Here is a 27,745-nt window from a genome sequence, read left to right on the forward strand (position 1 = left end):
TATATATAAAATGATTGTATGTATATATAATTATATATATATATAAAATGATTGTATGTATATATAATTATATATATATATAAAATGATTGTATGCATATATATATTATAATGTATAATATATATGGTAATACATATTATATAATTTAATATATACAATATTTGTAATATATTTATGTATTTATTTATAAGCCACACTCCTCCCAATATATTCAGGAATTATTTCTGTGGAGACAGAAATGTTAGCTCTTGATAGTTAATTTTGTTTTTTATAGCATGGTAAGGAAGATTGTAATATGTCATGAATTTGTTGGCAAAATATGCCAAAGACATTGCTTTTTCCATAAAAAAGTGAGAATAAAGTCTTAATATTCTATTGATTATTGGTTGTTGCATAGTTTTTCCAATGGGAGAATTTTTTGATTATGGTATCCTGTGTTTTGAAACAAGCAGCATTTTGAATTATGTAATTCTGGGCCTCTCCGTAACAACTGAGTGTTATTTACCTCTCACAGATTACAAACATTATGCTATCTGGAAAGGGTCTATAATCACCCCATCAGCACTATCACGTGATATTGTAGCATTCCTAGAATGGTTTCAGCGGTCATTGGTGGGGACTGCAGGGAAGGACAGCTCTGTCCTTTCTGGAGCATCATTGACAGAGAGTGGCGGTCCAGGTGTATAAGATCAGTAGAAGGGGCAGCAGCCATGGGAATCACCTTAAGGGACATAAAGGGACGGGCTCTTTCCCTACATTAAGGTATTGCATAAATGTCTGGATTCTGTAATGCCTAAAGGACAGACTCCTAAAATATGACACCACAACATGACGGGGGGAGCTGGTGCCGGAATTAAAGATTAGCAAATTATTGAGATACTTATTCCCAAGTATTACTGAACAAATTTGTACTTCCTATACAAATTAAAATTTCTTTTTTAGAGATGTTAACCTCTCATTAGGCTAAATATCACTGGGCATTCTCTTCCTTTTAGTTGTAAGTTTGTGCTGAGGAGTTCTTTATAAAAGATTATTTTGTTGTCTGTTTTTATAATTCATACACACTTCCATTATTTCTTATCGTAGTTTTCCATCTTGGTTAGTTCTCTTTGGACTTCCCTTTTAAAGTCGGCTTTAACAGCCCAAATTTTTGTGTTAATCTTTGTCTATTGTTCAATAACTGGGGTCATTAATTCACTAATAGCATTGGAGAGGTGCTAAAGTTTTTAGAAACTGTAGATTGACCTAATTAATGTCTTTTCTGAATTGTGCTAATTCCCCCATTAACCACTCTGGGGCCTCTTAAAACTCCCCAGTCTCTGTCTGACAGACATCTATTCATAAGTGTTACATGCTTTGAACAGGTTGTGATTGCCTTGATTATGCGTAAAGTAGCAGTGTTTTAAAAATGTTTGCAGAGGCATTTTTTTTGTCATTTCCTTTTTGGATTAATCACTTATAACTCTTTTAATACTTTGCCAAATTTTGATTGTCTTCCACTCTGATTTCTTGTACTTCCCGAGGTCTGCCCTACCACCACCATGCAACAGCTTCTATTTGTTGGTGACTGACAGCAAAGAGGATTAAGCATAGACCTAGATCAGAACTATTTACTCTCTTAACCACACAAATTAAATATAGTAATCATTTTACAGTGAGGAAAGTCTAAGGATTGGCCCAGATTCATTGTATAGCATTTATGGTTCATTATTTAGAACCATGTATAGTAAACTGAATATAACAATGAATTGTGCTGTCATCTCCATTCTGTATCTCCACATAGCTATAGTCACATTGGGGTCCTGGGGTGGGGGTATTGACCTGACCATGAGATTATCATTTGAGTGTGTAGAATGTAAGCATCATATAAGCAACTGTTCTGGAATAATGATGACTTAAAGCTTATTTCTGTCTGGGTGGCTTCCAAGCTTCACAAGTACATAGATAAAAATGCAAGCCGCTGTTTCTTATTTTATAATGTTGAGCATACTCACAAAATGTGAATTAGTTTGTATACATGGCATGTTTCCCCCTACACGGGATAGTCAATTCTTCACTGACAGCTAAGGACTAAAATTAAAAAGTAAAAGAAAACATAAAAATTTGGTTTAACAAAAGTCAGATGTCCATTTGGTGATCTATTTGATAAATCTTCTAAATTGGGTGCTGTTCCTTGCCATCTTTGTTTTTCAGACCACTGTATTAACCCAGAGTTTCTGCTTTGACATCTGATGCCTTTCCTAACCCTGGAGAGTGATCCTTGCAGCGCTAGCCAATTCCTAGAACTAGTAAATGACTGGCTTGTAAGCATACCATTTGTATGCAAAACAACCAATCCAGGGCCCAAATATCCAACCACTTCCTATACTGAGCTCTTACATTCCAGGCCACTTTCCCCTTCCTACGCTCATCCCACGGCCAGGCACCTACACCCCAGACCCTGCTGAAATTCTTCAAAGTCGCCAATCCTAAACCTGCTTACCTTGCCTTACACATTCCTTCCTGTAGATGCCACGGTAAAGGCTCTTGCCTGTATTTTTGTCTTGCTGCTGCCTCCTGATCCCCTCTGGTGCTTCCCCTTGTGGCCCCTCTGTGTCTTGTGTTGTTGACAAACATGGAAGAAGCAAACAAAATGGTCCAAAGAGTACATTGTGTTCAATTTCAGTTGACAGTACAGTAGTCTCCCTTGCTTGTGACTGCTTATGCATTATAAGCCAAAATTGGGACCTGTTAATATAACAGCTGTCTTTACAATGGCTGTTGTCTCTTGATCTGTTTGCCTCACCATATTTGAATAATAATAAAGCCTACATTTTAAGATAAGCATCTATTACCTTTAAAAACAAGATATAAGTGATTTATCATGTTAATTGTCACTGTCCAACTTCTTCCCTTTCTGCCCTATATCTGCTAGAATAAGTGCTTGGAGGGCAGGCATGTTTTCTCTTTTGTTTACTGGGAAATTCTAAGGGCCTCGTATGGTGCCTGGCACATAGTATGTGCTCAGTAAATTTGTGTTGAATTACTCACATACTTGATTTAGTTTGCTATCTCTTTTCCAAAGCCATTCTGTAGAGACTGGCTGAGTAATGTCACTGTGGAGCCAGAATCAGAGCAAAAAAATAAAAAATGTGTATCTTGTGTTATTGACACATGTGGAAGAAGCAAACAGAATGGTCTGAAGGGTGTCTTCTGTTTAATTTTAGTTCACAGTACAGTAGTCATCCTCGCCTTTGATTGCTTATCTATTATAAGCCCAAATTCTGGCTCTAGTAACAGGCTAGGTAGGAATTGTGAACAAGACATGTCACTTCTGTCTCTTGGTTTGTTCATTTGTAAATTGAGGGGATAGACTAGATCAGCAAACATTTACTGTGCTAAATAACTTTTCTGAATATTTTCATTCAGTAATCCAAAGCTCATAAGTAGTATTGTCTTCATTTAAAAAATGAAGAAACTGAGGCTCAGATAAATTACATAAATTGCCCAAAGTCACATAGTTTGCAAGTGAGAGATTAAGATTTCAACCCTTGAAATCTTGTATATACCTCCAAAGCCATGTTCTCTTTCTCTCTTGACTATTTTTTTAAAGAATAATATATTTATAAAAGTACAGAGATTATAAATGCATCTACAGTAAACTATCACAAAGTGATTCCATGTGTGAAAACACCATTTTTATCAAGAAATTTTAAAATCCCAGAAGCACTGTCTCTTGAATCACTATCCCTTCCATCTTCTCCAAAGGTAACCCCTGTCTTAAATTCTGAAATCACAGTTTAGTTTTGCCCATTTTTGAAATTCATAAAATGTACTCCTACAGTTATATTCTTTTCTGTCTGGCTCTTTTGCTTTTTTTGTTTGGTTGGTTGTGAAACTCACTAGTTTTGTTGCATGTAAATGTAGTTTGTCATTTGATTTCCCATTGTATGACTATATTACAGTATGTTTATGCATTCTTCTATTGTTGAATGTCTGAGATGTTTCTAGTTTGGGGCTATTATGATTAATGCTGTGAGCATTCTTTTGTACATAATTTTGGTGCACATGTGCATGTTCATTGGGGCATATACCTAGGAATACAATCGCTGGGTCCAACGGTATCTTCAACTTTTGTACTCCTACCAGCTGTGTATGAAAGTGCCAGTTGCTGGCTGGGCATGGTGGATCACACCTGTAATCCCAGCACTTTAGAAGGCTAAGGCAGGTGGATCACAAGGTCAAGAGATCAAGACCATCCTAGACAACTTGGTGAAACCCCATCTCTACTAAAAATACCCAAATTAGCTGGGCGTGGTTGTGCACACCTGTAGTCCCAGCTACTTGGGAAGCAGAGGCAGGAGAATTGCTTGAACGCAGGAGGTAGAGGGTGCAGTGAGCCAAAATTGTACCGCTGCACTCCAGCCTGGTGACAGATGAGAATCCGTCTTAAAAAAAAAAAAAAAAAAAAAAAAGTCCCACTTGTTTCACATGTTTATTCTAGTTGGTATTGTCAACCTTTTTCCCTCTGTGTCTTGTATTGGATAGTGGTATTTAGTTAGATTTGAATTTGGGTTTTCCTGATGACTAATGAGATTGAGTACTTTTTCTTATATTCATTAGCCATTGGAGATTCTCTTTTTAAAAGTGTGTCTTCAAGGTTCTTCCCCATTTTTCTACTGAGTTGGCTGTATTTTTCCTACTGACTTGTAGACGTCTTTGGAAATCCTAGATAGAGTTGGTTGTATGTATTATAAATATATTTTCCCGCTGCAGCACTGTAACCCTGTCACTTGGCTAGTGTTATCAATACTGAAACTAATTTTAGTACCCCAATGTTGGGCAGACATAAGGTGACTTTGTATTTACCATTTTGTGTTTTTTGGTGTATAATTGCTAGGTATATCAAACTTCCCAGAGTAACTCTAGGTTGATTTCCTCAAGGTTATTTTTTTTGTGTGTGTAGGGGCAGTGGGGAGGTGTAAATCTTTCTTAATATGCATATGGGCTTTACAGTGACTAAAAAACACTCCTTGGGATTCAAGTTTTGCTTAAAGTAGTGAAAGAAATGCATGTGAATTCAGTGAATTTGAAATAGAAAATCCTTAGCTACCAATACCAATGCTGTTGCTGACCCTCATTTCACTTCTGATCTTCATCCTCATCCTGATGCTCCCTCTGTGTCTACCTCAGATCCTCACCCATGATAAATTGTATTTAAGAATAAATTGGAGATAGGGATTACAGTATCAAGGATGAGCTGAGTGCTTTAATGAATGAGGGTTTTAAATATATTACATGTTACTTTTAAAAATGAAGAGAGTAATTTGTTTAGGTGTAATGTCAAATGATTTGTTTCTATGTTTCAAAATGGTAGCAAGAACTCCACAGCATAGATAAGCTGCGGAGGTGGAAAGCTGTGCACTCTAAAACTGTGCTGCTAGACCTAGAGGCTCTGTGATGTCACTCCACAGCGACATCATGCCATCGGGCTTATTGAAGGCAGTCTGCTTGCACTTGCAGCTTTTGAAATTTTGGCTTATTCATACAGATATCCCTTATTTTACAGTGGTATAAATTGGTATTTGCTATACCGGAATATGTGTTAATTAAAGCAAAGCCTCTTCCTGCCTATGCTGTGTAGAGGTGGCTGACATGAAGAAAGAGGTACACAGCTATCTTGGTCAGTCAAGAATAGACCTGGGAGGCTGAGGAGGGAGGATCATTTGAGCCTGGGAGGTAGAGTGAGTTGAAACTCAGCCAATCCAACCTGGCGACGGATCCAGACCCTGTCACTCACACACACACACACACACACACACACACACACACACACACACACAATCTGTCAATGCACCTAATGTCTCTAATTTATTATCTCCATGCAGAAGCCGGTTGAGAAACCAAAATCGCAGAAAGTTTTAAAGCTCAAATTACTTAATTACTTTAGATAATCTGGTTCAGGGATTTGAAACCTAGGATTCTTCAACAGACTTCTGTTGATTTACTCCTGAAATTGATTGCCACAGGTCCTGTGTATATGTGTACATGTATCTTTCTGAGGAGAGGGTCCACAGCCTTCAGAAGATTCTCAACATCTGCGGTGAACTGATTAAGTTTAACACCTCCTGTTGGGCAGATAAGGAAACTGACTGACTTAAGGTGCCACATCTAACAACTGGTAGAATCAGAACCAGATGCCACTCTTCCTGACTCCTGGACAAACACTTCAGCCAGAACTAAAGATTATAAGGTTAAAAGCGGGAAAGTGGATAGGGAGCTATCTCACAGTCCCTATTAATGGAATTAGACTTTTTTCTATCCAAACTCACTTTCAATTATAAGATTCAGTGAAAATATGGGATTCAATACACAAAACATTGCTTTATTTCCAAGGCATCCATTTATTTTGTAACTTGGGGGCAGTCTATAATTAGAGTTAACAGTAGTTCTGATTAATAAATTCTATCTGCTCTCATACTGTGCTAGAGTTCCTTCTGAGTGCTGGGACATGTTTTATTAACATGGAAGGGCTGTTGCAGCTCACCTCTTGTCACTTGAATCAGTTGCCTGCTGGCCTGGCACTCAGTTTTGTGTGGCAGAACCTTACTGAGCCTGAATGATAATGGACCTTTTAAATCCTAAACAATAAACATTCATTTTACCACTCTACCTAGCACAGAAATGCTCTCTAACCTCAAATCAGCCACAAATAAGACTTGGAAATCAATTCATTGTGCATAGGCTTCCTGCCTGGTTCCTGTTTTGCAGCAAATAATTTCAGCAAAGTATCTGCCGAGCATGTGTGTTTCCAGTGTGCAAAAGTTAAGATATTATGTATAATGGGGTCTTCAATCCTTTTGTGACATTTCTGTTTTTATCCATAGAACACATTCTATTGAGCAAAGCTAATTTTTATGCATTGGTAACTAGAATTAGGCTCTGAGTGGGTTTCAGGGGAGGAAACATCTCTCAAATCCCCACTTTAGTGATTCTCCCTAAGTTTTTAGGGGAATTGTCAGCATCCCAAAGTCCTCTGGTTATTTAAAAAATTACAGTTCATGGAAAATCAATTTATTATATTTGTGCTTGTCATATTCATTAGAATATTCTCATGCATAAGGTATCAGTTGCTGGAGGATCCTGAATGAGTGCATTTGGCCCTAAAGAGGAATATCTTGTTGGGTTGCGACAGAAGATCAAATGGATATGTCTCAAATTCCCTTCTGCTGGAGTTTGAAGTTTGAGCCAGACTTTCTTCCTCATATCTTGTAGGCCAGAGTTCCTCCAGAGTTCCATTATTTCATCATGCTCTGGTGCTCCTGGGAGCTTCCAATTTCTTAAAATTCATGAGAACTGAAGGCCAGGAGGGGCAAGTCACAAATGTTTTCAGTTAGAGGACCACTCAGGGAGGCAAAGAACCCTGTCCCAACTAATGCTATTGGAATCACTCCCCCTCTCCCTCCATCGCCCCAAAAGTATCGCAATTAGTGGCAAAACTGATGCTGCTTTTGGAAATTGCAAGGAGCTGATGTGTGTTTTTCATTAACATAAGAAAATTAGTAACTGATGCCAGAAACTGAAGCACTGGCTCTGTTAAACTACAATATAAACCTGAATGTGCAGGAGACCAACCCAAGACAACATGAGGGTCCTCTTGGGCCACACTCAGATGGATATCTTGAAGTAGGTATGTGTGGGGCAGCCACAGAAGATCAACTAACTGTTTAATGATATTCATCTATTCTCTTTCTTTCTCTCCACACATTTGCTTTCCAGCAAGGCCTTTCCCTAGTTTTAATCATACATTCTGATTAAAAATGGGGACCTCTCCAAGTTTATTGTATGCCTTTTATTTTATGTTTCAAGCACTCATCTTGAAAAAAGAGCATGTGCCAAGGCTATTGTAAGTTACCGATTCTATTTTAAAATCACTGCAGTGTATTTGAGATAGAGGCATGATACGATGATCTCCCTTATTGCAGTCATGATTAAACATAATGAGTAGGATCAGCCTGCAAGCTTATCACTATTCTGTGTTGTAAAATTGCCCAAGAGTAAAATGCAAATACAAACAAGGAGTTTTAATGAGCCAATGTAATAAAAGATCCAGGGAACAGGAAACTGGTGGCTGTGCTTTGTTTGGCCCCTTCCCAATGGGTGGCTTGAATCACACTCGTTTACAGCAAGTCTAAGTTGGGTTGAGTCAGTTTCCAAATATAAAATTTAACATATTGCAGGTTAACTCTAAACGGTATTATTCATGTATGAAGAAAATTTTCTCATTTTCATTCATATGAGAGAGATAACACTGAACTCTCCTGCAAGACACAAAAAGAAGCAAGGACAATTTCCTTAAAATACCTTTTTCTTAGGTGAGTTAGTGTAAATATTTTGGACATTTTAGTTGACTATACCTGATAGTGCTGGGTTAAGAAAAAGGTCATTAGGGACCATCAGAACTAGAATTCTCTCTCTACCACCCTATAATCATGCTGTAATTGAGGTATATACCAAGTCATCACAAACTAAAGTTTATGTTTTAACAATAGAAATAATATTCTAATGGTCAGATTGGAATTTATTTCAGCTGTGTCTGTGCAGCACAGCAAAGGCCCTTTGGTTTTCTTCTCTTTGAATCTACATATTTCTGCCTGCATATAAATATTCTAAAAGTACCAAAGATAGACCCCCATAAATAAAGCATTTAGGTTAATTGTAGCATATGATGAGTTTTCCTTTTTGATTTTTTGCACAAGAACTGGTTGTAATTTTAGACTTTGGCAAGATGGAAGGTGGGGGTGATGTGAGTCTATTTCACCTTAAGTTATATCCCCAAGGCACTATGCTGCTGATTACGTTTCTGTGACAGGTAAGGATGGTTATTCATTTGCTGGCATGGGGATGCTTTGGGTGTTACCTGTTTGTAAGGGTTTTGTGGTGCAGTATTGGATGTCTACAATAGTGGGAAACCCTCCTATGGCCATTTCTGGTGAGCTTGTCAAAAGATGCACACATATTAGACATTCAGATTCCAGAGAGAAATTGTCAGAGAAGCCAGCCTATATAAACTGTCTTGCCTCACTGTGACATTTTAATTTTATGAAAAAGAGGATTTCTAGTGTTGCTCATGATTTTTTGTTTAACTTGGGTACACATCTTAGAACTTTTGGATTTTTACCATATCCTCTCTTTTTTCTACACTTTCTTCAGACAAAAACATTTGATTCAGTGGGGATGCATTTATCTTTGTGATCGCAGAGCCTATGTACAGGTTGACCAAGAGCTGTTACCAAAAATAGATTCCAAAATGTGAGAGCAGTAAAGTAAGTTACCATTTTCGTAGGTACCACTCATCTCACTACTACACTTGGGGAACAGATATGTAATTAAGAAGGATTTTCTTCTTGTTATGAAGCCAAGAATATAATTATCGCTTGATAATTTAAGGAGTGCCAACTCTTTAATGGCATTTAGTAAGCACTCAATTCCTTTAGAGGGCACAGATGTTGTGTCACCTGCAATTCTTTAGAAGGTCACAGGCCATTGTCAAAATCTGGGCCTGTTTGAGCTCCCTGCAGTGATTTGATAACATTGTGGTCTGTCTGTGGAGGTTCCAGAGTTTGAAGGTTTTCTGGAATCCCCACTTCCTGGAAACAGGATGCTGAAGATTGAGTATGAATTGGGGTATTTGAACGGAATCAAAGAGCGGCTTTTATTTTAAAGAGATGCCCTTTAAAGCTCTGGAGAGCCCAAACCAACTGGCTTTCAAAACAGGTTGACGTGGCCTCCCTGTTCAAATTTGATAAATGATCTTCTGTTTCTGATTCTTGATTTCAAAAAAACAATATTTTGTTTCAACCTTATGAATGTGCCGGAAAGCTAAAAAATGTTAAAGGAATATTTCACCTGCTAAAAAGGTGCATATTTTGAAGAAGAGTGTGGTTAAAGGATACACAATACACGTGAAGGAAGAAAAACATCTTTGTAATACTAAAAACAACTAAGAATCTGCAAAAAACCCACCTTTATTTAATTTAGATTAGTATATATTTTCACAGGGCTTAGGTGGAGATGTAAGGGTGTTGTCGGAGAAAATGTGACACACCTGTAAGAGTGACGGCCATTACTTTTAGCTTCTTTCACCTTTTCTCTCAGTTGTTCCCTCAAAATGCACTACTGAAAGTTGTAAGGCTCACATACACACAGATAGCATATATAGAGTCACACATGTCCTAAAATGTTGACAGGTGTCTGCAATACTCATCATTGGAGATAGCTTACTGCTGAAGTTAAAGTACAATATTGAGACTGATAAAGATAGAAAGAGATGGGGGAGATTGAGCTAGTTCATGTAACAGCTGCAACCATTCCCAAATGTTTTTCTGCATAATCATGCAAGAAATTCATCATGCATTTCCTATTAAATATTCATGCAACTTGCTCCATAGGAGGGCTGTGGTATTTATTAATTCCCTGGTGTTGGTAGGTTTTGGTACATCTACTGCCAGCAATAAATGTGTCATGCCTAACAAATTCAATTCTTGGCAGAAAATATTAGAATATAATACTTGTTTACAGGATATTGCAAGCTTTAATTATGCCTAAATGATTTTCAAGACTACCTTGGAATAAGCAATTGATTCATTTTGTTTTTAGATGAAAGGAAGGGTCTGAGAGGTGGAGATTGAATGGGTATATAGGAACATTTCACTTTAAGTACCCTGTCTTTACGAGAGGTGATCCACCTCTACCACATACTAGTAATTACCAAAAAAAGAAGTTGAGTCTAATGATCATCAGCAAGTGAAGTCATCTACTCTTCATGCAGTTAAAAGTTCTTTACCCTAAGACTTTATTAGCTTAAAGGATGAAAAGAAGCTAATTATCAAAAATTGTCCTCTGAATTAGTCAGCACCTAACATTACCAATCCCAAAGCTGTTGTTTACCAACACAGATTGACAAAAATCCAAATGAGGCTTGTCTTAGTCCATTTGGGCTGCTCTAACACAATATCATAAGCTTGGTAGCTTAGAAACAACAGAAATTTGTTTTTTGCAGTTCTAGAGGCTGGGAAGTCTGGTGAGGGCCTACTTTCTGGATGATAGATGATGTCTTCTTGTTGCGTCTTCACAAGGTGGAAAGGGTTAGCTCACTCTCTGTGTCTCATTTTTATAAGGGCACTAATCCCAATCACAAGATCCCTGTCCTCATGTCCTAATCACTTCCCAAAGTCCTCACCTCTCACTACCATCACTTTGGGGCTTGGGATTTCAATGCATAAGTTTTGAAGGGACAGAAACATTCAGAGCATAGTGAGGCTGACAGCCTGCACTCCATATTAAAGAATATGGACAGACATGGGGTAAGGTGGCTTTTTCTAAGTAAAACATTTAAACAATGACCTTATTGTGAGTCACACCACACTTGAAACCACAGGAAATAAGATGGAAGTCGAGGACACAGGCCCTCTCTTAAAGTGCTTACAATCTAACTGGGGGAGAAAGACTACTAGCTATTCATCCAATGAATAGCTAGAGAAACAAACATTTGTTACCATAGGACTGACTGTATTCATAACATGTGTCATATTTACCTTTCCAAAACTCTTAAATATTTTTCATGACAGTTCTGTCAAGTAAAAAGAGAAGATAACGTCCTCACTTTTTAAGTAGAAAAAGTTGAATGGCTGGTTTATATATTTCAGCAGGTAAATGAAGAGTCTTGGTTACAACCAGCTGTTCTGCCTCTTAGATACACTGAGGCAAAATATGACCCAGGAAACCTCCAAAGGATGTTATCTTCCAGTAGCTCTTCTTTTGTTCCTTAACAAGGGCTACCTAGAACTCATTTTAAAAAATAATTTGTTTTTTGCTTCTGGTTATGTTGAAGTAGTAACAACAAACCACTATCTAGCCCAAAACAACTAGAAAAGCTAGATGAAACAAAGCAATTTCATGACATTGGAGAGCTACTGAAACAACCAAGGCTCAGGGGAGGAGGAATATTCAAGAAAGGGAGCAACCTCAGAGATTGCAGCCAATGGTCTGCATCAGTTTATTTTTTTCCTGGGAAATGGGGCAGAGGCTGAAAATCTGAAATTTGCCTCCAAGAGGGAAGGCTGCTATTTAGGGGACAGGAAAACCAGTAGAGAATTTTGCAGTGGTGAGAAGGTAAGGTGGGGTGGCTAAGAAAGCGTGGGGCAGAACACTGAGATGGACACTTAGTCAATACATAGAGCTCAATGCATTTCCTAAAAATGTAAAGCTCTGGCCCAGAAGGCCAAGAAGCTAAGCAGAAAGCCTAAAAAAACAGAGAAAAGATTTCAGCAGTCCTCCACACTGAAACACAAGGATAAGAGTTCAGGACCTATCTAGGAGTGAAGTAAACCAGAGGCAGACTTAGTCATACCAAAATTGAGTCATTTCACTCCTTGATCAAATTAGGTTGATAAATTCCTACCCTGTCTAGCATAAAAAAGACAAACTTAATATTATATGGTGCCTGTGTGTGTGTGTGTGTGTGTGTGTGTGTGTGTCTGTACATGTACACTCACATATATAGTCTAGTGTTCTGTAAAAAAAAATTTCTGGATATGCCAAGAGATAGAATCATATGACTAACAATAAGAAATAGAGAATGTGAATATATGTACGGTTGATTCAGATATTGGCATTAACACACAGGATCTTAACTATGATTAGGATGCTAAAGAAAATAGAGAAAAGGTAAGGAGAAAATAGAAATCAAGATGGAAAATTTTACCAAAGAGTTAGAATTTATTTAAAAATTAGGAATTTTAGAAATATAAGAATGCAATAGATGAGTTTCACAGCAGAATAGATTGAGCAAAAGACATGATTAGTGCACTGGAAGACAGGTTAATAGAAAAATAAATTGTAGCACAGAGAAAAAACAAATTGGCCAGGTGTGGTGGCTTACACCTGTAATCTCAGCGCTTTGGGAGGTTGAGGTGGGTGAATTGCTTGAGCCCTGAAGTTTGAGACAAGTTTAGGTAATATAGGGAGACCTTGCCTCTATAAAAATTACAAAAATTAGCCTGGCATGGTAGTTTGTGTGCCTGTAGTCCCAGTTACTTAGGAGGCTGAGGTGGGAGGATCACCTGATCCTGTGGAGGTTGAGGCTGCAGTGAGCTGCAATGGTGCCACTGCATCCCAGCCTGGGCAGCAGAGTGAGACCCTGTCTCAAAAATGTGTGTGTGTGTGTGTAACATGGGAGATACATGGAAAACATTTAACATTTTGTATCATATGTCGATTGAATACATAAAAAAGGTGAGTGCATAAGCAACGTTAGAAGATAATTAGTATAAATTTTTTCTTAAACTGATGAACCAAAAGGTTTAGGAAGTTGCTCAAACACAAACAGGATAAATAAAAGAAAAATAACCAAGTCATACCACATTAAAAACTGTTGAAAACCAAAGACAATGAGAGTAATTTTAAAGCACCAAAAATAAGTTCATTGTCTTCAAAGGAACAACAAAAAGAATTAGAACCTGACTTTTCACAGAAATGATGAAAGCCAGGAGACAACAGAATGGCATCTCCAAAGTGATGGAAAAAGTATCTGCTGTGAAAGGAAAATCTTGGGACCCCAAACTCACTATGTAAAGGGGAAAAGCTAAGCTTGGGAAATGAATCATGCAAACAAAACAATAATAACAACAAAAAACACCAAAAAACTGCCTCCTGGCCGGGCTCAGTAGCTTACGCCTGTAATACTAGCACTTTGGGAGGCCGAGGTGGGTGGATCACCTTAGGTCAGGAGTTCAAGACTAGCCTGGCCATCATGGTGAAACCCCATCTTTAAAAAAATAAAATGAAATAAATAAATAAATAAATAAATAAAACTGCCACCTTTTGTTCCCAGCCACCTTTTGTTCCCAGAGAGCTGTAATTTCACATGCTTGGTTTACCTTACATAAAGTGTAGAGTTACTGAGCATGAGAAAATACATACTTGCTTGAATTTCCACCCCCCCTTCACATGTGAAATATAGATTCAGTTAGCAGCAATCAAAGCCTCACAAGAATGTAACCGCTTGCCTCTTTGCCTACCCTCCCTTCTTTTCTTCTTTCCTCTCTCTCTTCTTGCCCACTCTTTCCCCTTTAACTACTGAAGTCCTCAAAACCCTCTTGGGAAAAAATCACAGATTATAGATCCTACTGTAATTTGCGTTTATTTTTCCCAGGTACATTCTCAACCTTGGCAAAATAAACCTTTAAATTGATTGAGATATGTCTCACTTTTTGGTTTATACTGCCAACATAGAATTCTATGCCCAACAAAAATATTCTCCAAAAACAAGTTGAAATAAAGATATATTTAGAGAAACACAAACTAAGATAATTTTTTGCTAGAAGACCTTCACTAAAAAAAAACTAAAGGAAGTATTTTAATCCAAAGAAAAATCACTGCAAGTGGAAAAACAGAAACTCAAGAAGGAATAAAGAACATCAGAAGAGGTAAATATGCAAATAAATATAAACAAGTCTTGATTGTAAAAACCATTAACATTAATATCTATTGGGATTATTATATAGAGAGGAATAAAAATAATCATGCAAATGGTAGGAGGGGCAAAGTGGAGTTAGATTGTCCTAAAATCTAGTGTTCTCAGAGAAGTGGTGAAAGAAATAATTTGATCCCATTATAGTAAGTCGTCAAGGAGGCATGCTGTAATCTCTAGGATAACCCTGAAAAAATATTAGAAGAAAGTATAAATACAGGGTAATATGGAAAAAGATGAAATAACAACAAACAGATTCAATTAACAGAGGAAACAAAATGAAGGAAAAAAAGTATAAAACAGGTGAGCAATATAGAAAACAAGCAGAAACATGATAACTATAAAGCCCAATTTATCATAATTATATTTTAAAAAATGGATTAAGAATTACCATTGAGCATTTAAGAATTTCTGACTTGATTAAAAAACAAAACTGAATAATGTTCTAATTAAAAATGGTATGCCTAAAATGTAAGAACACAAAGTTTAAAATAAAAAGAATGATAAAAGATATACCACGTAAATACTAACCAAAGGAAAGGTATGTGTTTCAGACACTTACCTTGAAGTAAGAAGTGCTAAAAGAGAGGGAAAGATGCTTGTTGACAATAAAGGAGTAGGTACACCAGGAAGATATTATCATTCTAAATATATAGCCACCCAATAATATAGTTTCAAAGTGTATAAAGCAAAAGTTAATGGGAGTAAAAGAGGAAACAAATCCACAATCATACTTGGGAACTTTACTCACCCTTCTTAATAGGTGATGGGTTAGACAAAAGAATCAGTAAGTTTACAGAAAATCTGAAAAATAAAATTAACCTACTCTAGTTAATTTTTATGTATAAAATGATGTACCTAGCAATGTCAGAATACTAATATTTGCAAGTACTAATGGAACATTTGCCAAAATATTCCATATGCTAGGTCATAAAGCAAGTCTAAATGGATTTAAAAAATTCAGTCATTCAGAATATGTTCCCTGACCATGGTGGAATTGCAATAAAAATCAATTAACTAGAAAATTTTTAACTTTTTGAAAATTAAACAATATACTTTTGAGTCACATACAGAAATTAGAAAATACTCTATACTGAATGATGAATTAGATACAGTTTGTTAAAACTTATATGATGCAACTAAAGTAGTTAAAGGCATATAGTAGGAAATAAGACAGAGAAGGAATAAGCTAAGCTTTAATTTCAAGAAAGTAGTAAAAAAACAGCAATCACAAATAAAACAAGAAAAATTACAAAGATAAAACAGGTAATTGATGAAATACAAAACAAAGTTACAATAGAAAAAAATTTCAATAAGGCTAAAGTTTGAAAAGATGAATAAAATTGATAAAACTCTAGTAAGACCATTTATGAAAAAGGAAAAATACAAACAAACATCAAGAATGAAAAGTGGGCATTGCTACAGATCATGTAGTTATTAAAGAAATAAAACTGGGGTATTACAGACAACTTTATGCCAATGAATTTGGCAACTTGGAAGAAATTGACAAATTTCTAAAAAAAAAAAAAAAAAAACAACCAAAAAAAAACCCTGTAATTCATTTTGTTATTATGAATCTTTTTATTTTATCAAAGAAATCAGATCCATTATTAAAAATCTTTTTACAAAGAAAACCCTAGGTTCATATTATTTCACTGATGAATTATTCTAAACATTTAGGAAGAAGTAATAAACTCTTCCAGAGTACAAAAAAAGATACTTTTCAACTTGTTTGATGGGGTTAGTGTAAACCTGCTACTAAACCTTAAGAAAAAGTTTACAAGACAATAAATTACAAGTCAATCTAATTAATTTAGAAGCAAAAATCCTAAAAAAAGCCACAAATCAAATCCAGTAATATAAAAAATGGATAGTTCAATAAAACAAGTAGGGTTTATTCCAAGAATGTAGGAGTTTATTTGAGAAAAATGCAGGCAGCCCAATAGAAAATGGAAATTGATTGATTGATTGAAAGGGAGTCTTGCTCTGTTGCCCAGTCTGGAGTGCAGTGGCACGGTCTTGGCTCACTGCAACCTCTACCTCTGGGTTCAAGCAATTCTTTGCGTCAGCGTCTTAAGTGGCTGGGATTGCAGGCACCTACCACAATGCCTGGCTAATTTCTGCATGTTTAGTAGAGATGGGGTTTCACCATCTTGACCAGGCTGGTCTTGAACTCCTGACCTTGTCATCCACCAGCCTCGGCCTCCCAAAATGCTGGGATTACAGACATGAGCCACTGTGCCCAGCCAGAAAATGAAGATTTATATAGACACTTCATAAAGGTAGATATCTGAATTGTCATAAAGATACAGAAATGTAGCCGGGTACAGTGGCTCATGCCTGTAATCCCAGAACTTTGGGAGGCTGAGGCAGGCGGATCACCTGAGGTCAGGAGTTTGAGACCAACCTGCTCAACATGGCAAAAACCTGTCTCTACTTAAAAAAAAATGAGCCAGGTGTGGCAGTGGGCACCTGTGATCCCAGCTACTTGGGAGGCTGAGGCAGGAAAATCACTTGAATCTGGGAGGCACAGGTTGCAGTAAGCTGAGATTGTGCCACTGCACTCCAGCCTGGGTGACAAGAGCGAAACTCTGTCTCAAAAAAGATACAGAAAGGTGCTTAATTTCATTGAACTTAAGGGAAATGTAAATGAGTTAAAACCATAATGATATATCCTATGCACCTAGATAAGATTTGAAGTAATTTGTGGTGTGAGTGTAAATTGGTATAAACATCTTGGAAAACTATTTGGCAATGTCTACTAAAGATAATCCAGCAGTTCCAGTCCTGGTTCTATATATCGGAAGTGCAATTACATGTTTACCAAAACATATACACAAGATTGTTCATAGTGCACAATGCATCATAGCACCGAACAAAAAATAAACCAAATATCCATCAAAAGTAGACTAGATAAACATATTATGGTTTATGTGTAAAATGGCATGACATATAGCAATGAAAATAAACTCCCACCACACACAACATGAATGAATCTCATAAAATGTTGAACTGAAGAAGATAGTCAAAGAAGAGTACATAGTACACGAATTCATTTACATGAATATTAGAAACAAGCAAAACTAACACATGGTATTAGATGTAATGATAGTGATTTTCTTTCAGAGTTAGTGACTAAAAGTGGACATGAGATATTTCAGGGGTGGTGGTAATTTTCTGTTTCTTAATGTAGAGCTGAATATATGAGTATCTTCTCTCTTCATGCTTGAGACTTGTGCTGTTTTGTATTGTATTTGTTATACTTTGTTACACTATAAGGAACCTGTTAGATAAATTGTTGATCGTGCTTCAGCCAAGGAATTGAAGAGCAATTCCTTCAATTGACTTATAAGACCCTTTGCCAATAAGGACAATAAGGGAAGAGGGGCAGCAAATGTTTTTTTCCTTTACACAGATCTTCTGTGCATCTACAGGCATGTGAAGAGGAGGGAGTGTGAAGCAGGTAAGAAAGAGAATTTCAGATAAATAGAAGATTGGTGTTATTGGGAAGAAAAGGTTTAAGAAAGAGGCCTCCTGGATGGGGTTAGGACTCTGCTCAAACACGTAGTAAGAATGTATCCTGTTTGCTGTTAGGTGGAAGTTGTGACAGATAGAGATGCCCCTGAGGTGTGGGGGATGGGGACATTTCTTCAAGGCAGTCATGGGAGTTGGTTGAAATCACCCACCACATGGTGGATGGGAGATGGGCAGATAATCTTCACTTAGATCTAAACATCGATTATTTGTGCATCTCCCATCTACCTTCCTATAGGGAGATTGTGTCTTTCCTAGGAGATAGAGAGCTAATTTACTTGTTCTGCTACTTCGGCTTACCAAGTACTCTTGTTTTTTAGCCCTGGCAGGAAGTGCTAATCAGATTCTAAAAGAAAACCCAAATTCCACTTTGAAGAATAACAAGCTTTTGTAGCATTTAAGCATCAGTTGAATTTTCATCATTTACTTATGTTTTTCTTTAATTAAAATTCTGATGTTTTTTGGATGTGTGTGGTTTTGGAGAGCACGTGTGTGTGTGTCTATGTGTGCGTGTGTGTGCATGTTCATATAAACTACACTAACAAGATACTAATTTTTTTGTCCTTTTATTTGATCATAAGAAGTTCTTAGTGTGTATAAAGCACAAAATCTGAGTTTCCTTGATTTTTTTTGTCAATTAATTTTTTTGAGATGGAGTCTCGCTTGTCACCATGCTGGAGTGCAACCTCTGCCTCCCACGTTCAAGAGATTCTCTTGCCTCATCCTCCCGAGTAGCTGCTGGGATTACGGGTGCATGCCACCACACCCAGCTAATTTTGTATTTTAGTAGAGATGGGATTTCACCGTATTGGCCAGGATGGTCTTGATCTCTTGACCTTGTGATCTGCCCACCTTGGCCTCCCAAAGTGCTGGTATTACAGGCGTGAGCCACCACCCTGTTTTTTTTTTTTTTTTTTGTCAATTTAAATCTTGTTTCTACTTATGTAAGTCTAATGGAAGTCATCGTTAGCTTCCTATAGAAACAAAGAATGAAATGAATAAGCACATTTTCCTGTAGCAAACAAATATAAGCTTATCAGAGTCTAATACTGATGGTTATATGTTGCTAATACACACTTAAATGACCTGCATCACTGTGTTAGAAAAATCAATTAAAAATGTAACCAAAGATGAAAGGCAAAGCACTCAAGACAGTTTATGGTTTAGTCCTCAGAAAATTGCAAATGCTTGACTGCATTAAATTAGAAAAATCTCTTCCCTAATGTTAGCTGAAAAGATAAAACATTGTAACAATGTATACACCATTTTACCACTCAGAGGTCTTGTGTAAGTAAAACAATAAATTGGAACTCAACAATATTCAACCTAAAATCCTTTCAGAAAGGTCCTCTGCAATAACAGTAAGTTATTTTCAGGAGCATTAAGAGCTGTATCAATACTGGTTTTTTCATACATGTAGCCTCTTAAAAGGAATTAAGTGACTAATGAAATCCCCATGGATACTCATGAACTCTTTGTGACCAGAATTAGCAGGAGATCAGCCCAGGCTTCTGGGCCCCCTACTTAGGATACCAAGTGGTGGACGCTTAGAGCTGGATAAGACCTCCAAGCAAAGTCTCTCAAAGTGCAGTCTGCTATCGCACTGGCATCACCTGGGCGATTGTTAAAATAAAAACACACACTAACAACAGAATTGGATTTGATTCAGAATCTGGAGGTGGAGTCTGGAAATCTACATTTGTTTGTTCCTTTCGTTTTTTCTTTTAACCAAGTTTCTCCCAGTAACACTGATGCTCACTAAAGTTTGAGACCTGCGCCCTTAGAGGCCATCTAGTCAACTCCCTCATTTTTAGATGAGGAAATTGAGGCTTGGAGTCACCAAGCCATTTAATGGCAATGCTGGCATAGTCTCAGATCTTCTTACTATTCCAAGGCCAAGATCCTTTCTACCACATCTAGTTGCTTCTGAAGTTCAGTGAATGATATAAGCATCCTAAGAACCAATGCTATGTAGTCACAGATATGACTCCAGATAATTCTGAATTTCTCTAAACCCACATTTTATTCAAATTTAAAAAATACACTTAAAGTAAAAAAAAATATGGAGGAATTAAAACTAACTCTTTCCTTCCAGCTGTTTAGAAAGTAGTAAGACTAAGAGACCAGGGAATCCTCCTTTCACTACTCATGGAAATGTGGTTGAGATGCAAATACAGTTATGTGTTGAAGAACGTTTTGGTCAATGACAGGGTGTTTATACCATCGTGGTCCCATAAGATTCTACTACTGTATATTTTTACTATACCTTTTCTATGTTTAGATACACAAAATACTTACCATTGTTTTATAGTTGCCTTCATTTTCCGTACAGTAATATGCTGTAAATGTTTGTAGCCTAGGAGCAAGAGGCTTAAGTGTGTAGCCTAGGTGCGTAGCAGGCTGTACCATAAGTTTGTGTAAGTACACTCTATGTTGTTTGCACAGCGATAAAATTGCCTGACAACATTTCTCACAATGTATCTCTGTGGTTAAGTGATATATGACTGTAATTTCTATCTTTCAAAAACAGATAATTCCCAAGATTACAATTTATTAATCTATAGGATATTAACCAGTTTTGTATATAATCCAGCAGTCTTATCCTAACCTTACTTTATTAAATTGTCTATGAACACTTGTTCCTCAAATTCTCATTTGAACCAGGTTTATGTCTCACTAGTTTCTTCATTAATTACTGAGCTAAATACAGTCTTTGATATCTAGTTATTAGTTGAATTAGTATTACTGTGTAATCTTTACAAAATTCTACTTTAGTAATATACTGGAATAATTATACTGGAAAGTAATATATACTACTATTTAATGTGTACATTATATTACCATTATGCAAACACAAACACCTCCTTCTCTATATATATTTATATGTATATGTATATAAAATATCAACCTCACAATAACCTAGATGCTGACTAAGTCTTATCCTCATTTTTCAGAGGCACAAACTGAAGCAGAGAAAGGGAACGATCTTGACAAAATTATGTTTCTAATAAGAAGTAGACAGAGGATTTGAGCTCAGACTTAGCTCGATTCCAAAACTCAGGAGTCAATCCAGATTTAGTTACTTGCTGGTCCAAGCCTGAGGCAAGTTACCTAACCTCCCTGAGCTTCCGTTTCTTTATGATACCTGTGTTGCAGGGTTATTGTGAGATCAGAACAATGCATGGGAAGTAGTCAGGTTGTGTTTGCCACATTGTCAGTGTTTCATTAAAGCTGGCAATAACCACGATTACCACTGTTATCCTTTTGGTACCTAAGCTTGCCTGTTCCACATGCCTAATGTTCCTCTCACCTCAGCTCAGGCGGCTCCCAGGTAGCTGTCAGAGCTCCAAGCGTGACACTCTGGAAGGGTTGATTCCTTGGAAGTATTGCCTCCTGCCTTAGTGCTGTGCTTCTCAAGTTTTAACCTGTGCAGGAATCACCTGAGAGTCTTGTTAAATGCATACCCTGACACTCTGTGGGTCTGGGGTGAAGCCCAAGACTCTGCATTTCAGACAAACAGGCAGTGCCTGCACCATTGTCAGGCTGTCTTTCCCTTCTCTTGCTGCTTGCCTTGCTCTCCATCAACACAGTCTCATTCACTGAAGGGTTTGTTTTCTGCTATGTGAAAACAGAACCCTGGATATTAGTGATTTTCCTAGGTAACAGATTTGCTTCTTAATCATTCTTTTCTTTTCTCTTTTCCTTTGCTTTCTTTTTCCTTTCTTTCTCAGAGTCTTGCTTTGTTGCCTAATCTGGAGTACAGTGGTACCATCTCATCTCACTGCAGCCTCTGCCTCCTGGGCTCAGGTGATCCTCCCACCTCAACCTCTTGAGTAGCTGGGACTACATGCACCACCATACCCAGATAATTTTTGTAATTTTAGTAGAGATGAGGTCTTGACATGTTGCCCAGGCTGGTCTCGAACACCTGAGCTCAAACAATCCTCCCACCTTGGGCTCCCAAAGTGCTGGGATTATAGGCAGGAGCCACCATGCCTGGCCTTTAAACATTGTTTTCTGCAGCTTCTAATTCCCCTGCCTCTGCTACCTCCATGCACATAAGGAAGACTTTGTTGATCATTTGAATGAAACAGCTGTGAAGAGAAGGTAGCCTAGGAAACTTCTCCTTTTTGTGTGAGTAAGGACAGATGGGGGTGAGGTTGAGGGTGGGGAGGGAGTTTTTGGTATTGTCAAGTGACATGTCTCAAAGGCCATTTATTTGTGTGGGCTTATTTATCAAGTACATAAAATAATTCACAGTAGCTTCAAAATTTCTAAAAATGTCTAATGAATTCTCTTTTCTTATGAACCTATCTTTCATCTTAAAAGTAGGTTATGAATGCCAGCACAGTATTTCTGTAGCAAATGTTGATTAACTTTTTTTTGTGCAATTGAGCTGTTAATAGGCAGTACTGTAGCTTTGGGAAATCAAACAAATATTGACAGATCCTAGCGAAATGGTGTGGTGATTATTATATCCTTTCTCCCACAGACCAACTGGGGCCCTCCCACGGCAACCCTCAGGCAAACTCTGCCCTTGAGGAGAGATGTAATAATTGATATAATCCTTATTTATCCAAGTTTTTAAAAAAATTCTCAGAAAAATTCATTTTGCTAATAATATATGTAAAATACTCTCTATAATGTTATTCGCGTTATACCCATTTTTGCATATGAAGATATCGTGCCATAAAATATCTAGATAAGGTCTTGAAGACTTGTTATCTAAGAAAAAAATCATGCAGAAATTTCCAGTTTTGTTGATCATTGCTTAGAAAAATACTTTGCATCTATTCTCATTAACATTATCATCTGGAAGAGAGAGATGCCCTTTCATTTATTACGTAAGTGTGCAAAGCTAGCCATGCATGCTGGTAAGGGATGTTATATGGAGGTACAAAGGAACACACTTTAAATGTTTATACTTAAAAAGAGCTGGTGTTAAAGCTGTTAACTTTCTGTAAGTGACACTGTTGATCGCCTACCCAATTACACCCTGCAGCTGCTCCTGTTCTGTGCCCAGCTACCACCTCGATCTTGCTGTCAGACTTTGACAGGCAAGAGTGCAAGATAAGACAATGCCCAATATTGCTTTCCTTCTGTACAGCCAGAGCTTGAGTTTGTAACCAGTCTGGTCTTAAGGGACCTGAAAGGCAGCTGGCTGGGGGCTGCTGGGAAAGGACTTCCTCCCAGATAAAGAGACACATGGAGAATGTGTCTGCCTTCTGCATTTCAGAGTGATTGTGTGAAGATATAATACACTGGAACTGAAGCAGCCATTTTGTAATCACTAGAGCAAAATGCTGAGGATAAAAACCAAATTCTGAGTAGAGGAGACCAGAAAAGGAAAAGAGCCTGGGTCCTCAGTGGCACTATAAAGCTCTTGCTTCTGTTGTGGAACTACCCTTGCTTCCAGACTGGTGGCTCTGTGAAATGATAAATGCCCTTTTTGTGCCATTCACTATCTGTTGGCCTTTCTGTTCCATGCAACCCAAAGCATTCTACCTGGTGTTCCAACCCTTGAGAAGGGGGCCCCTGGGATTCAGACTGGGTGCTTTCATGGCAGAGTAAGCTGTACTTTCTGAACTTCCCCTGAGGTGGCAGGGAACACAGCTGTGGTCAGCTGCACTTGGAAATAGGCTCTATCTGATGGAAGCCGGAGGAATTTGTTCTGCCAGCCCTGATCAGGCAGCCTGACCCTGCTTCCTCTCTGTGCCAAATTCCTGTGTCATTTGTAACAAAATCTCAGGTTTGGGGCCAAAAAGCTTTTAGCTTTATGGATAGACAGATGTTTGGGCAAGTTTATTTCTCTGAATATGGCCTATAAATTGTAGTCTCTTCAGTCATATGAGTGGCATATATTTTAAAGGTGGATTATTAACAGAGCTATTTATGTCCTTTGAAAATGGTGCCATATATAAAAAGGCCTTTTCCTTAAAAGGGGAAACTGTTTTCACTATTACAAGCATTATCGGAAATTGAGCCCAGACATTCAGACTATACTGTGATGGGAGGGATATGTATTTAGAAAAAAGGTGCTAACTATAAACTTATACAGCACTATTTCTGGAAACTTGTAGGAGCCACTTGTAAAAAATAAATTAGAAGGTATATTGATCTTACCTGTCCACTTTCCTTTTGGTTTTTATAACACCAAAAGTTGCTTTTTCAATTTAGACTGATCTTCCTTCATAGAGATAACTTTTGCCTTTTATAATCATATATGATCGCAGTTACTATTTGTGTATATGAATATTGAACATTAAAAAAAAGTGGGAAATTTTAGAATTAGAAATTTCTTACCATTTTTTACTTAAGCCTCATTGGCTCAAAGTTTTAAATGTTGAGGTAAAAATAATAGCTAACTTCCTTGTTATATTTATTTAATCATATTTTTCAAAACCTATTTTTATGTGCCTGTGAGATTTACAAGCAAAATGCATTTTCTTCCACATGCGTATGAAAAAAATAATAAATTTGGCACAGGAAAACTGTACTTGGAGGTACTCATTAAATTTAGAAAATACAACATCTAAGTCATTAAACAAGCAACAAACAAAAACAAAACCACTGAAAAAAGAAGGCAGTGTCACAGAGGACGTTGTATGACAAAAGCTACAGAGATGTCATTCATATCTGCTATGGCTGTTTGGTTCTGTGTTTACTCTTCCAAAGATCAAGTGAGAAAAGAGATTCTAGGTGATGGAAGATCAGAGGATGATCAGGCGTTGTCTGTAGTTTCAGCTCTGCCTAACTATTCTTCTCTCCACCTTTCACCTGTTACCTCTGTTGTCAATGGCACCCTGTGTTGTGTGAATTTTTGTATTGTTTTCATAATGAGAGAGAAGTAAATATTTAAGGGAGTCCTTCAAATGCAAATAAAAAGCAAATAAGCAGGTTGATTTTCCCAAGGTAGGGCTTTTCAAGCCATTGAAAAGATTCCACCCCCGCCCCCCTCCACCCCCCCACCCAGGGGAGTAGCATGTTTAAAGTTGTGCTTTAGGGAGAGTTATCAAGAAATTGTGTGTAGCATAGAGTGAAAGGAAGGGGAGGAGTCTAACTGGGGAAACCGGTTAAAGAATCATGGCAGTAGTTTAGATAAGCTTAATAGGTTTTGCTAGTATGGGTTAGAGTAGTGTTCAGGAGAATGGAAAGGAGACAGGTACAAAAACATTAAGCCTGATGTATGTTAAATATATCTTGCATTCCTCTCTACCTCACTCACATTTGATCTGCAAGCCCAGTCCTGCTTGAATATCCAGGGCAAGTTCCAGCCAGAGATGGGAGATGCTCACCCATCTAATGACACCATCTGATGGCTATGCCCTCAGCCATTCACACTGCAAGTACTATGGGTATGAACACCTGGAGTTCTCTAGAGAGCCCAGCTGCAGCATTTTGCTATGCCCTCCATCTGAAGTTCTTTCCCGTCATTGCTGGGGGTTACTCAAAATTCCAGAACATAGTTGACCATTGTCTCCTCTATGCAGCCTCACATAAACCTCCATGTCACAGAGCTGACTATCCCTCTTTTGGGTGCATCTGAATCTTATCTGGATTTGGCACTTCTCACACAGAATTGCACTTATATTTAAACTCTTTCCACTGTAAGAACCCATAGTAGGTAGTTGGTAAATATTTCTTAAATGGTTAAATTCTGATCACCAAAGAGTCTTCCTTATTCTTGGACCCTAACTTCCCTGCCTTATAACATGGGTCTTGGAACTGACCTGCCTTCTTCTCTATTCCTTTTTCTTGTGCTAATTGCTGAGTAACACATCATATCCAAAGGCTGTTGGTCTGCACTGTCTTACTGCTCCCTTCCATGGTGTCAGCCCTGCCACTTGTCTGCAGACCAACCATGAATCATGTGACCAACCATGTGACAACTCTCAAGTTTTGCCTGCCCTAGATAACTGATGACTCAGCTCCTCGTCCCTCCCTCCCAACACACTGACTACCTGGTTTATAGCTGGAGAACCCTACACCCCTTGATCTCATACCGATTCAGCAGGCTGAGCTTCTGCCACCAGCAGCCAGACCTCTTCTTGCCTTTGTTCCTCTCCCGAGCCCTGCCTCTCTAGTAGATAACTGATGGTGCCCTGCAGCGTCTAAATATAGGCTTGATGGATTCCAGTGGATTTGGGAACAGCTTGGATTTTGGAGGAAGACAGGCAATTGTGGAACAGGAATCAAAAGCTAATTGAGGATAATTAGGTGATCAAGAGCATGGAGATGGCATATAGAAAAGAAAGCCCTAAGAAGAAATATTTTTAGGAAGGAAGAAAACAAAATTCAGCTTTTAAGTGTTGATGATGAGTAGTTTTGGACATACCCAGGGATTTTATTAAAATATTGAATGAGGTATAAGATGACATCAACCAATAAACACAGATGTCAGTGTTAGGTTATATAGGTACCTATCAGTTCAGGATATATGATGTGGGCTGGAGGGAGCTGGCAGAACAAGGTACTGGAAGGTCACAGGGCTCTTTAATCTGCCAGGGTCAATAAATGCCAGGTAAACTTCCCATCTGAACTCCAGTCTTCTTTTTCCTTGCCCTTCCTCTAATGATCAGACTGTGTCTATATGCCAGTGGGTAATAGTCTTAACCTTTTTCAACTCCCTCATTAACCTGTAGATAGTTTATCTTAAGATTACCTCCAGACTCCTCGTTAAATCACTCTATTATACTTATCCTTGTACCACTTTCTATCACTTTGTAAGAGCATGGCCAGGCTTCTTACCTTTAGCATGGAAAGCCCTCTTTTATCCTCACAAACAAGAGAGGGCTGACTGCTATGGATTTATGCAAATTCCTTTTTTAACCTGCCAGCCAAATAATAGGAGACAGATTAATTCTTAAGATGTTTTTTAGCTTTTGGATTTTGTGTTCCAGGGAGGATGTTTTTGATTTTTTCTTTTTGGCAGATTTGATGTAGAAATAAAGATAGAAAGTTAATTGTTAGCTCTGGGCATTCAAAGAAGATGAGGATTTTTGCCCATTCTGCTTAGAAAAGACAAACTTATTGCCTAAGGATTTAACACTAGATTAGTAGCTTCTGATTCAAATTGGAAATATAATAAATGTCAAATAACCAAATTGGTTGCATTGGGGGTCACTCATTAGAGAGAGCAGAGAATTAGCACAGCTAATGGGAAAATCTCTAGCAGGGCAAGAAAAAATGCTGGATTCTAGTTTCACTTCTGCTAGATCATACTGGGAAGTTTGGAGTGTGAAACTTTCATTTTCCCAGATTCCTTCAGTTCCAGCATTGATCAGGGAGAAATGCAGATTTGCTTCCTCTTTTGCCCCACAGGTGTGGAGGAGGTTTGAATAGCGGAAAAGCACTAGCTTTTGTGTATCCATAAGCCTCTGTCCTTTTAGCTGGTTTAAGGGGTATAAGGAACATTGATAATGGGGCTGTTTGTCATGCAAGGAAGTCCCTTGCCTATTCGGTGGAGACAGACTGCCACCTCCGAATCTCTGGGTCTTGACTCTGCCATGAGATTTGCCAAGCGGTGACATAAACACCCACTCAAACGTCTGTGAAATGTCTGCCTCTGAGTGTTCCCCTTGATTCATCTCCCACCCCATCCCCTGACACTCATTTCCTGACTGACCTTGCTCCAATCCCAGGAGCAAGCTTCCTGGCCTTGATCCTGGGCCAGCAGAATCAGCCATCTCTTCTGAATGT

Source organism: Cebus imitator, unplaced genomic scaffold (genome assembly GCF_001604975.1).
Source record: "Cebus imitator isolate Cc_AM_T3 unplaced genomic scaffold, Cebus_imitator-1.0 Scaffold10, whole genome shotgun sequence".
Taxonomy (NCBI): domain Eukaryota; kingdom Metazoa; phylum Chordata; class Mammalia; order Primates; family Cebidae; genus Cebus; species Cebus imitator.